This window comes from Mus musculus, chromosome 1 (genome assembly GCF_000001635.26).
Source record: "Mus musculus strain C57BL/6J chromosome 1, GRCm38.p6 C57BL/6J".
Classification (NCBI taxonomy): domain Eukaryota; kingdom Metazoa; phylum Chordata; class Mammalia; order Rodentia; family Muridae; genus Mus; species Mus musculus.
The window spans coordinates 161913936-161927261 of NC_000067.6; positions in this window are offsets into that span (position 1 = coordinate 161913936).

A 13326-nucleotide genomic window follows, 5' to 3' on the forward strand; every position below is an offset into this window, starting at 1 on the left:
CCTATGCCTATGACCCATGATCACTCTGGCTGCTTTCTGGATTGTGGAAATACCAACCGTGGGTCGCTTGTATCCCTGGGCAATAAAGCTTCTCCTCATTGCTCAGCACTAAGCCATTTTTAAAACTAAACATGTGAAGGAAAACGTCAAGTATTTCCCTGTTTGATAGGCTAATAAAACTGGTAAGGATACAGAGGGCTCTTGTAACCTGGACCAAGGTCTGAAGGGAAAAAAAGCTACTTATTCAGAAGAGGATTCAAATAAGTGGTTCCTTTTACCAGGTCGGACCCAGCCCTGGTAAGGTCTCTGGGAAAAGGCTAATAAAAACTGAGGGTTCCTACCCGGAGGGAATATGAACTCTACAAGAAGACCAACAGAGTCAAGTAACTTGGACCCTTAGGGGCTTCCAGAGACTGAAGCACCAACCAAAGAGCATACAAGGGTTGGACCCAGGCCCCTCACACACATGTGGTAGATATGTAGCTTTGTCTTCATGCGGATCCCCCAACAACAGGAGCGGCTGGAGCGGGGACTTAGCCTGATTCTGATTCTGTTGTCTGCCTGTGGATCCCGTTTCCCTAAGTGGGCTGCCTCAGACGGAAAGAAGGAGTCCAGTCCGGCAGTGACTTGAGTTACTAGAGTGGCTTGGTACCCAGGGGAGGCCATCTCCTTCTAAGTGGTGGAGGGGGAGGAGGGATGGAAGGAGGAGCCATGTGACTGTGACGGATGGGACTGGGATTGGGATGTTAAAGTGAATAAATAAATAAACTAATGAAAACAAAACTGAGGGTTCCTAAGAGCCAACGGCCGATGGGGCTTCCCAAAGCAAGATTCAGGGCAGCAGAGGTCAGCCCTATATTCAGCCTTCTTGATACCTTTACCAAAGCAAAGAAAGGATGGGTAGGCAGAAATAAAGGAGTGGATACAAACCTGAGAGCCACATCCACCTGTGGAGCCTCACGCGTGGTCAGCAGGAGGGAACAGAGAGCTGCAAGCCTGGACCAGAGCTTTCTGGCAATTACTGTGCCTCAGACTCGCCTGGTGGCTCATTAATCCACGGTAGATTGAAACATGGAAGAACCTGTGTTCCACGTCTTGTAGCTCTGGGTGGAGTCCAAGCACACACATTTTTAACTAGCTCCTGGGGTGTTACTAGAGGACACATTTGGAGAACTGGTGGTTACATGAGCCAGAGGGCTTCCCAGGCCAGAGGGATTCGTAGGCGTCCCTCTAGCAACCCAAACTACGTTCTTTGGTGTTCCTCTAGCAACCCAAACTCACTGGTTCCTTGTTCCTCTTGTAGAAAAGGTGCTATTAGAAAAGCCGATTCTGAGATCCAAATACCTAGAGTCAGTCTTGGCCTCATTTTACCTGCTATGCGATTCTGGCCAAATTCCTTTCCTTTTCTTTTTTCTTTTTTTCCTTTTCCTTTCCCTTTCTTTTTTCCATTTCTTTCCTCCCTCCTCCCCTCCTCCCTCTCTTTCTTTCTTTCTTCTTCTTCTTTTTTTAATTTTTCTTAAAAATTTTTTTTTTTTTTTTTTTTTTTTTTAGCTTTTCGAGACAGGGTTTCTCTGTGTAGCTCTAACTGTCCGGGAGTTGGATCTATAGGCCAGGCTGGCCTTGATCAAAGAATTGCCTGTGTCAGCATCCTATTAGAGAGCTGGGATTATACGTGACCACCATCTCTGCCTGTTAATTGTTTTTGTTTTTTGTTTCTGGCAAAACTTAACTTTTGTGTGGCCAATAGCTTTGGATAAAAAAATTATAACCTTTTCTCAGACCTTAATATGGGCAACTCACAGTAAGGATTCATTATTTACTTGTTGATGTCTACATGACTGTTAGGTGCTACAGTGAGGAAATTCAGAGAGAGAGAGAGAGAGAGAGAGAGAGAGAGAGGAGAACAATAATGAACTATAAGAATGATGTGTGGATTAGATGATATCATCTGTGCTAAATGTTAATTTGAACGTCTAAGAATGTCATTTACTTTCTATGTGAACAAGGATCCGAAAGTCTCCTCTCTTAACATGAAAAATTTCAAGGAATTACCTAAAATGATGAACTATCTTTTTCCTTCTAAAGCTTACGAGGAAAAGAAATCTATCAGTCTTTCTTCCCCAACCCCCACCCTTCCACCTTGGAGATGGGCTCCCTTCTGGCAGACTTTCTGTCTCCAAAGAACTGCACAGTTCTAAGGACCTCGGGGCATCATGGGTGGGGCAGAGAGAATGTGCTGGGGAGGAAGATCTGTGAAAGCAGAGCTCTCTCTGCTCGCTTGGTTGAGCTGGGAGTTGGGTATGAGACCTGACATCTCAAGAGAAAGCAGGCAGTGTGGGAATTCACCAGACCAAAAGGGAAGAGAGCTGGGAGAAGGCCCAGCCCTAGAGGCACCAGCACATTCCTGCGTGATTGACACTTGCTGCTGGCCTTTGTGTTTCCATCTGAGCTAGAGAGCCACCAGTAGAGCCTTGGCACATTTGAAGCTGTTTTGGTTGGTTGGTTTGTTTTGTTTTGTTTTTCTATAGAGCAGGACAGAGGGCTAACAGTAAACATCCCTTAAACTAATTGATATTTAGTCACCAACAGTAAATTGAGTGAAAAGCTGATGATTCAACCTTCAGAGCATTCTACGTAAAAAGTAAAATATTCTGATATAAAGACCATTATTCAGTTCCAACCATGTATTCTCCTCCAAGCGTTTTCACTGTGGCTGCTGAACCTCCTGTAGGTTCTCCACGCTGTGCCTTTGCTTTGGATCAGTAAACACTTGCCAAGCCCTTGGTATATTATTGCCCCTAGATAGTTCCTAGTTCCCTCACCCAACCCCATATCCAGCCAGGATGGATTATATGGCCTGAAATTGGTCTCATAGCTCCCACTTTCTAAATCCCACTGTTGCCTTGATTAGCTACTTTTCCTTCTTACACAGAAGAAGGGACAAGCTTCATATTCTTTTCCGATTTCCCAGTGTCAAACATAGAGAGAGCCTCGCTGACAACCATCTCTAAATTTGATTGGTGTTTTATGGATGCCCAACCTGCCTTGACTATTCTGTAGATTGCTTATGGGCTTCTGCATGTGGGAGAACTGATTCCTGTGCCAAAAGAGAACAAAGAAAAAAAGACAGGAAACACTGGACCAGTCGGCTTAGCTACGATAAACACTGGGTTGAGAATATGTTTGACATACTCCAGCTTAAACTATATATTTATTTCTGGCTGTGTCTTGCCTTCTTCATATTCCTTGAATGCTTCTGAAGTCCATTTTCAGAGAGCCTAAAGCATAGCTTTGTTCTCGGATGTATGGGGTAACATGACTGCATAAGTGGGACATCATTCCTGATAGCTTGATAACTTCAAACTCATTTTTTGACCTTGAAAGTAAGCTTAAACCTTTGATCTTGACAAGTGAATCTGTCTGCATTCTTAAAGGACATCTAGATATGAAACAGGACACCTAGATATGAAATATATGGGTGGCATCTACCCTATTTTAGGAGTTTGGTTATCTCCCTAGCATACATGGAGGAAAATGAGAAATGCAGAGTGTTCAAGGATTCCAGGCTGATTATCAGTTTTAAGAGGTGCAAGAGGCCATCTTGCCAATCTCTGGATTAGCTCCTTAGAGGGAAAATAAACTATAAAGCCATCTTATTAACATCATAATCCCTATGGCTATTATTCATTTTTAAAGGCTAGGAGGCAGGTTTAACAGCATTTGACATAGCAGGCTATCAGGCTCCAGGTTTATCCATAGGGAGTCATACTACCCTGAGGTATCTCAGAAGAACACATGCCATTTTCTCCTAAACATTCCAGAGCAGAAACCTGATTCCTGTAGCAGCAGCATGATGAATGGACACATTTTTGTTTTCTTAAACTAATAGATGATGTAAAACTGTGGGAGAATAGTAAGAATGATCTTATGGTTAGAGCTCCCACCGCATAAAAACAGTGTTTGTGGTATGACATAAGTGTTCAGGAAATATAATCGTCTTTGTTTTCATATATATGGGTACCAGTCTATGAGTAAGTGCATGTATGTACACACACACACACACACACACACACACACACACGCTCCTTCTTATATCTTTCTCACCTTGTTCTTTTTTTTTAAGCAAGGTCTCTCACTGAATGTGTTGGCTAGGCTGCCTGGTCAGCAATTTCTAATAGTCTATCTGCTTGTCTCTACATCCCCAGTGTTAGGACTGCAGATATACACCACCTGGCTTTTTGTGTGGCTATAGCGATCTAAACTCAGGGCCTTGTGCTTGTGGGGCAAGCAGTTTACTGACTGACTGAGACCTCCTAACACCTCTTTAGAATTTTGTCCTTCCTCTTTTTTCTCCCAATATTAATTCTGGATTTTTTTAGGGGGCTTTAAAATGCCAAGAAAAGAAATGGGGATTCCCTTGGGTAACTTGGGGCCTCTGTGTTAAGTGGTTGGCAGCTTGTAGGAACAAGGCCACTCATGACTTCTTCATCGCAAAATCTCATTCAGATATGTGATTTCTGTCTTTAGCTGGTTTATTGATTCACTTTTGGTTTTCAGCCTGTGGTCAGAATGCAAAATACACGGGGAGAGAGAGGGGAGAGGAGAGAGAGAGAGGGAGAGGGAGAGAGAGAGAGAGAGAGAGGAGAGAGAGAGGAAGAAAAAGAGGAGGAGGAGGAAGAGGAGGAGGAGGCCGCTCTGCAGCAGCAAGTTAACATCTGTGACTCCAACACCCCTGCTGGAACTCTTGAGTTCCTAATTCTGCCCCTGAGGTGCAGACTGACCTTGAACTATACAGTTTCCGGTCAGAGTGTAGCATTTCCATCCATGGAGGTTCTTAAAGGATTACCTGGGGCCCCGTGGGACGCTGAGGGATGGGAAAGACAATGGGCACAGTAATCTAGGCCTGCTAGTCTGACAGACAGTCTCTGCATTGCCAAGACTGTGAAAACCCTGGGATCGCTTTCCCCTGAGAATCCTAAACCACTTAGGACCTGAAATCTTGACTACTCAGAATTTCCTGTTGCGGATCAGACTCAGCCCTGTGGGTGCTCACAGGAAAGGTGGTAGGATCAGGTAACAGCCACAAAAATGACCAAGGTCATAGACACTCTTTTATTGGCAGCAGAAGAGCTCAGCAGGGGTGGGGGTGGGGTGGGGGAGAAAGGAAGAAAGGAAGTGAGACCAAGGTCCTCACTTGGGGGAGGGACAACAGAGAGGGTGGAGGCAGGACAGAAAGCCCAGAATGTTTTTGGTTTTTTTTGGGGGGAGGGGGGGCTCAGTTCTTTACTTTTACTGATCCTTATAGGATACTTTGTTTTTAAGACCTTTCAGTTTTAAAAAAATTGTTACATTTGTGTGTGTGCATATGGTGTGCTCGCCTGTATGCCAGGTCACGTGTGGATGTCAGAGAGTTTATGTTACATGTGTGCCCATAGGTGTGGAGGTGTGAGGGCAACATCCAGTATCTTCGTCAATAGCTCTCTGCTTTCTTTATCTAGGCAGAGTCTCTTAGTTAAACCCAGAGGTCACTAACGAACTAGCCTAGCCAGTCAGTTTGCTTTAGGGATTCCCCTGAATCCTCTCTTAAATGGTGGGCTTACAGGTGGCTGCCATACCTATGCAGCATCCTTTGTGAGTTTCAGGTCATTCACCCCAATTTCACCCTGTCTCCATCTCTTCAGATCTGCCCTCTGCCCTTGCAACCTCCCCTCCAACAAAAATAAAAACAAAACAAAACAAAATAAAAATAAACAAAACAAGATTATGGTGTGTCACATACAGTGTGTCCCACAGTACACTCCTCTGTCCACACATCTTTATTTGCAAATGTTCATTGCAATGAGTCATGGATTTGGTTCAAGGCCTCTGACTTCTGCTACATCATCCCTACTGGGTCCTCACCGGTCTTCTCTCTGATCTCCTGTTGTTGCCTTGTGCCATGCAGATCCTGCAGCCTTGGATCTACGGGACCAGCAGTTCACAGATGAGGTGGTATGTTGAGTTGGGCCAACCCAAAGCCCTGGATCTGGGTCTGGGTCATAGCTGAGTTGGTCAGCCCTCCAGCCCGCACACCACCAGGCTGACACAGTTTGTATGTGGAAATTTGAACTCTGGTCTTCGTGCTTTCCAGGCAAGAGCTTTATCCACTAAGCCATCTCTCCAGCCCTGTCCTCACATTCTAAAGCCTCCTCATTTTTAAGCTTCCATTTTAAAAGTTTCTAAATGTCCAAGAACTTGTTTTCACATCATGTCTCTTGATGTTTACTGAAGATGTATTGGAGGGGAAAAAAAGATGCCATGGGGAAGAACGAGAAGGAAAGCACGTGGGCAGAGTTAAATAAGGGAAGCACAGAGCAGAGGGACGTGGCAGGTAAGAGCCTTTAGAGGGGGTCCCTAAGCCAAGCTGGTCATTTTAGAGGACACTCGGGGGGTGGGGGGAGATGATATCTGAGCTAGTCCATGGACTAGTGGCTATCAGCCAGGCAAGTGGAGGAAAGGATATTTCCCTTCGAAGGAAGAGGATGTGTTTAGTGACGTAAGAGAAGGTACTACAAAGAGGACTGAGTGAAGCTGGAATTTGATCAGAGAGGGAATTTGATCAGGGTGGCCTGGGTCAGCAGGGGCAAACTGGAATCCCCCTGTGAGCCATGCTAAGGAACTTGAAGTTCTTGGGGCTGCCATGATGTAAATGAGGAACTACTGACATCTTGTAAGCAAATATTAGCCCTGTTAGAACTTGAGAGAACATTCAAAATAGTAGTAATAGGAACAGAAGTTGCTATTCATTGCACACTTCTTATCTACCAGGCTATGGTTTAGACATTTTTCCTAATATGTGTTGGTGTCACAGAAGCCTTGCCCTAAATCACATAGTAGTACTAAGGTATGAGAGCAAGGTACAAACCACATCAGACTTCCACCACCAACCTTGCTCTCAAGTGCTAAGCTATGAGCATCCCTACATATGCAGATGCATGTCTTCCCATTGTGCTTTCTCAGAAACAAATGCTAATTCCCAGTGCAGACCTCTTTCCCATTGTCTTTCAGTTTTAACCTACTTTGTTTAGAAGTTCTCACACCTTAACTAAATCTATGACTGCAATCCCCTCCTCCGCCAGGTTTCAAGTATCTGGGTCTGGAAGGCATAGAAAATTCCGTATGAGCCGGATTCGTTTCTGTCCTTCGGGAACAGTTGTATGGTCTCTCAAGGAAGCTAATTCTGCAAGGTACTTCGCTTTGCTTCAGTATCGACCTTTGCTGGGGATCAGCTAGTGTCCCTAGTTAGGCTCAGTCACCAGATCCCAGAATAAACCCTTCTTCCTTGAGAGGGCAATGAAATGGAAAAACATCTCACTTGGAGCTAGTTGTTTTGAAGTAAATTTCTGGGTAATACGACAGAGCGCAACTCAGAAAAGTCAAATCAAGGTTAAAGGAGAGCTCATTAAAAAGTAAGTAAGAATTGTTATTCCTGGAGGACAAATTCTACACCATTAGGAAGCACAAAGATATCCCTAGCTCCAGTCACACATTTCAAATATTTTTATTCAACCACTCAATGATAATTTGCCCAAACACCTGCTATATGCCAGGTACCTTGCTGGTTAGAGACAGAGGCATGATTAAGCCTTCGGAGCTCTGTTTCAGCCAAATGGAGAATCTCGGTGTCACTGGGAGTCTGATGATGCAGGTGTGTAATGATTTTATCTCTCTGAACATTTCCATTTTCTCGTGGTTGTCAACTTACAGATAATTTCTTGTGCTACATTTTAGTGTGTGTGTGTGTGTGTGTGTGTGTGTGTGTGAGAGAGAGAGAGAGAGAGAGAGAGAGAGAGAGAGAGAGAGAGAGAGAGAGAGAGAGAGAGTTCATGTCCATGCACCTGTGGCCATAAACAATGTGTGAGTTGAGGGTGGGGTGGGGCGATTAGTAGTCACACATGTGGAAATTATAGAACAGCTTTCAGGAATCAATTCTCTCCTTCCACATGTAGATCTCAAAAACGAAACTAAACTCAGGCCATCAGGCCTGGCGGCAAGCACCTTTACCAGCTAAGCCATTTTGCTATTCCAATTTGTAGGTCATCTAAAAACACTGTTTCCCTTGAAATCCTACAGTGCTAGCTAGCCAGCTACTTTCCTTCTGGGAAAAGAGATGTGGTTCTTAACTTAGGTCACCTGACTGCCGCCATTTGTCCCCAGTCTACCACTTCCTCCTACTCTCCTTTTGACTAACAAATGACTAGGCTTCCTCTGGCCCATGTTGTTACAGGTCTATTTGAGAGTTATTGAACTGTGGTAATTTTCTTCAGTGAAAGGGAAGCAGCTTTGTCTCGCACGATCTCAAAAGAATCATATTGCTTAAAGAACCAGGAACGGAAATATTTCTAAAAAGAAATGTCAGTGTTTTAGAGATTCTCTGAAAAGTCTATTTATTATTTGTTCATGACCCAGTGCCTAAGAGTTTCTCCTAGGATTTTATACATTCAGGGCTCAGACACACGCCTGAGGTTAAGTTATTGTGGAAATAAAGTGAGGGTGTAAGTCCCTCACTCAATCACATACCCATTTCCAATCAGGCATTTTAATCAAGTGAGACCACACTTTATTTATAAAATAATGACCATAAGAGAGAGGGAAGTGAGTGGACATGGCCAGAGGAAATGGAAGAAGCTGTGACCAGTGTCAGACACCAAGGTGTTCTGTTCTCTCTGAATGTCAGAGCCTGGCTTTCCCATTCCTAGGTGGAGGAGTACGGGGAGAGCCACAAGGCAGTGAAGACTTGCAGTTAATTCCCCCATGGAGACTGCATTGACTGTATCCTTCCTCTGTTCTCTCTCTCCTTTCCTCCTCCTCCTCTCTCCACTTACGCACTCATGTGGTTTCCTACTTCCTTCTGCTCATCTCCAAGAGTGTAACCCTGGCCTCTTTTCCATAGTCCCAAGAGTCAGGAAACCAGTTCCTTGACTGTCACCTGCACCACAGTCATTACTAACCCCCAAGTAACAGGTCAACCAGAACTGGAAAGACAGGATGCGCCTTTTACAAAGGAAACGAGGGCAGCCTTTACAAAGGGAGATGCCAATCTCAGCTGCCCTTAAACTAGAATCCTCCGGACTTACTGAAGATACCCTTTATAGCATTTTTGCATGGGGCAGCAGCCATGACACCTTTGTTTTACAGGACAAAGCTTTAGTCATCTTTGTCTCATCAGTTTCCAACACAGTGCCAGGCCATGATGAACACTGTAGTAATGACTGCTCAGCCTCACACAGTTCCATCCAAAACTGTGTGTCTCCCTGCCTGCCACTTCCCCCCTCAGAGCTGTGGAAGGTCAAATCGGATTGCTTGGTCGTAGGTGCATCTGCATATCAGAGCAGGTATCTTCAGCTGCTTGAGGTCTTGGTACCACAATTGACCCCAAACTTGGAGTGTGTCCATAGTCAGACCCTCCACCCCCGTGGTAATAGCACACTTCCCCCTTCTCACTTAAAGAAATATTGCCTTAAATCATTAATCTCTTTTTATTTCTCACTCTTTCTCTTTCGTTTCCAATTAGTAGTCACACAGGTCTCCTAATGGTAGCACATTACTTTCCCCAGAGAGGAAGAGTATAAAGGGACATAATAAGGCACAGGGACATCCCCGGAGTGCAGCAAGTGTACTGAGAGCTGTATATACAGTAGGCAGAAGGCTGAGAGCTATGGCACTAAAGCCTTTGCACCAATTCCTCAGAGAAAAAGAATGACCCAAGGAAGCGTGGCATAAATGCCACATCATGAGATTTGGTTTCTCTGAAATTAAAATAATTAAGGTTACCATTCTTGTGTTATTTGTTGGGGTCAGGCACTATTTTGACCAAGTTCATAATGTTGAACAAGGGCCTTGTCTTCTAGCAAGGTAGAGGCAAGAAGCAAGTTAGCAATTAGCTGCTGACTTCAGGCAGCTTTAGTGATAAACGCTATGACTAAAGGAAGCTGGCTAGGGAGGAAGCATTCGAGGTGGGTGGGCTATTATAAACAAAGCTGACAGTTGGCTTCTCAGAGGATGTAGTAACTGGTCCCTGAGTTTTGCAAGGGGATGAGCCATGTTCATATCAAGAGAGTTAATAGTCCTTCCAGATGGTCCACAGGAATTTTACTGGACAGCCCCTGGGGTTCCTACATAGAAAAATCTAGAATTTTATATTTCTCATCTAGGTCATGTTTTATGGCACTTTTCTTTTTTTGCCCCTTCTCAAAATCTTCAGCAGCACTTAATTTTTTAGTTTAATTTGTTAGTTTTTTGGAGACAGAATCTCACTATGTAGCTATGGCTGCCCTGGAACTCTCTATATAGGCAACGCAGGCTGGTTTCAAACTCACAGAGAGCCTCTTGCCTTTGTTTCACAATTGCTATTAAAGATGTGCACTGCCACGCCCAGCCACCATTTGTAAATTCCAGTTACAAAGCCCATTACTAGCCTAGGCACTCTCTGATGGTTCTGCCTGGATTCAAGGCTCATCTCTCCAGCAGTTTATGACCATATCTGTAGATGCCAGGATGGCATTTAGTGAATGATACCATCTAGGAAGTGTAAGCCTAACCTGCCAGACAAGAGTTCTGGCCTGTCAGGGAATCAGAGATGGCTCCGGGGAGCACTAAACCAGCATCCCACTCTTCTGGTTGATTTGTTAATGTCTAAGCCTCCATTCTTTGATCTTTAGAGCTTTGGAATGCTCATACTAGACAATGTTTTGTTCTCATAATTTAAACACACAAAAAAGAGATTATAGTACGAACTTCTCCACAATGGAGTGTCACGGATGGCTGGTATTGTTGGCTGTGTTAGACATGAAAGGCTTTGCCTGTAGCTAATGGAAGAAGTTTATGGTTTGGGTAATGTAAACCCTTGTTTTGAGGATTTGCTTCTGTGTCTGCCTGACATTCTGAGACCACTTCAAATTAAACTGAAGATATGTAGCCTAGGCTAACCATAAATTCTACCATCTGCATAAGTGTCCAGCTGTTTTTTACTCTTCTCTTGGTTGATAGGCCAGTGGTCAGACTTGAACCCGCTAGGTAGGCACTCCACTAATGAGTGCCATCTTTAGCCCTGGAGTGACAGCTTGTAACTTAAATACTCAAATGAGTCCCCTTCCCCCTTTCTTTCTTAGTGCCAAGGTGGAGACACACAAGATGTTCTTTTCTGTTCTCTGGAGAGTTTCTCTTTGGAATTATGTCTGTATATAACTATATATTATGGATGTAGACTTTTGATTTTTTTTTTTAGCTTTACTTAGGATCTTTTGTTAAATTTCTCATCTTGGACATTTTTCTTCATTAGCACATAAAGTAATGCTGCATATTTTAATTGACAGCATGCTAGATTGAGTAATACATGATAATTAACTGGGAAGTATGGCATGCATTTTGTATGAAAAGCAAGATGGATGCCGCGGAAGGAGAGCCATGGTAAGGGAGGAGAACTCACTGAAGAGAGAAACACGGAAGAAGACCATCTCAGAAAGGAAGGAGAATCTGATTGGCTGATATGTATGCCAATGGTTATTGGCTGATTTGTCCTCTCAATGGGGACTAGTACGAACCTCCAGAGATACGAGATTCAAAGCCAAATCAGCAGAGCTGCCAAGTGGGTCAGGAAGGAGGGACGATGACGAGCAAGGGACTGGAGCTGGAATGCCAAGAGCTAAAAGGGCAGGCTTGGCTTCATTCCTTCCTGGTTCCTGAAACCCATCTATGGGCGTGATAAAGAGAGAAGCCGGCCTGCAGCGAACAGAGAGGTTTCAGGTTGACGCTGGGGATACACTTCAAAAATGCTACGTATGAGATTCTTAAGTCAGAAAAAAAATCTTTACAAAATGAAATCGAACCAGTCTCTGTGCCTTTTGCCCTGAATCTATTGTTCTCAATGAGTACTTTCAGCCTTTCTGTAAACAGCCTCCTCTTTCTGGAATTTTCCCACCCTACTGATGACAGCTTAGGAATTTTTTTCCTAAGGCCTAGCTAGAAGGTTGGTTACCTTAATAAAACCTTGCCAGTTTCCTAGTCAGAGTTAATCATATCTGGGAGGGTTCTCAAAGTATTTAAGCACTCATGGTGTCTGTGTTGTAATAAATCATATGTCTTTCATTAGGGTGTCAGCTGTGAAGGAAAAACATTACATGAAGACTGTCTTTGTAGGCCCACCATGAAGCACAGGGTCTGATACATCTGAGGAACTCAAATGCTGACTGAATGAGTGAATAAATGAATGAGTACAGGCTAGAAGGTTCTCTTAGTGCCCTGTACTGCCCTTATCACAGTGCTTACATCTCACCATAGCTATCTGTTAACCTACAGTGGATCCACTGGAGCGCAGCTTCTGAAGTGCAGAGCATGGTTGTATTCTTTGTTGTACAATATCAACAGCAGCCAATGCAGTGCCCGTTACTTACTAGGTTTTTGGTGAATGCTAGAGGTTTAATCTAGCTGGGATACCTTCTTTTTAAACACACACACACACACATACACACACACACACACACACACACACATCAAAACAAACTTGTAGCTAGGCAGAGTGGTTCATGTTCATAATCTAAGCCCTTTGGAGACTGAGGAAGGATTGTCATGAATTTGAGGTTAACCTGAACTTCATAGTAAATTCCAGGCTAACCTAGACTAAAGAGTGAGACTCTATATCAAAAAAATGCCTACACAGCTTCAAGCTAGATGGGGTCCCAACATTGAGAAGGGGAGTGGATATGTGATCTCACTCCTAACCAAGAAGCTGTCTGCAATTGATAGCCATTGGCAAAGAAAAAAATCAGTTTTTCTCCAACTGAGTCTTACTGAGTACACCAACCACACATCAGGGTGGGGCCCATGCCCCCCAAGTAGTTGGTCACAACAAAACTCAATAGTATTTTTTAAAATATTATTTATTTAATATCTATGAGTACACCGTAGCTGTCTTCAGACACACCAGAAGAGGGAATCAGATTTTATTACATATGGTTGTTGGGAACTGAACTCAGAAACTCTGGAAGAGCAATCAGTACTCTTAACTGCTGAGGCATCTCTCCAGCCCTCAATGGTATTTTTGTAGACTTTGGTTCTCATTTGGCTTTTGAGGGGGAGCATTTGTCTTGTTGATCTTTTGCTTGTTTAAGTTTTGTGAGTTTGTGTGTATGTGTATATATTTGTATTTTTTTAAGAAAAAGAGGAAAAACATTAAGCTGAATGTGAGGTAAAGGAGATTTCAGAGGAGAAAATCATGATCAAAATATATTGTGCAGTTTTTTTTAATTAAAAAAAAGAAGACATGTTACCAGACAATTTTTTAAGACA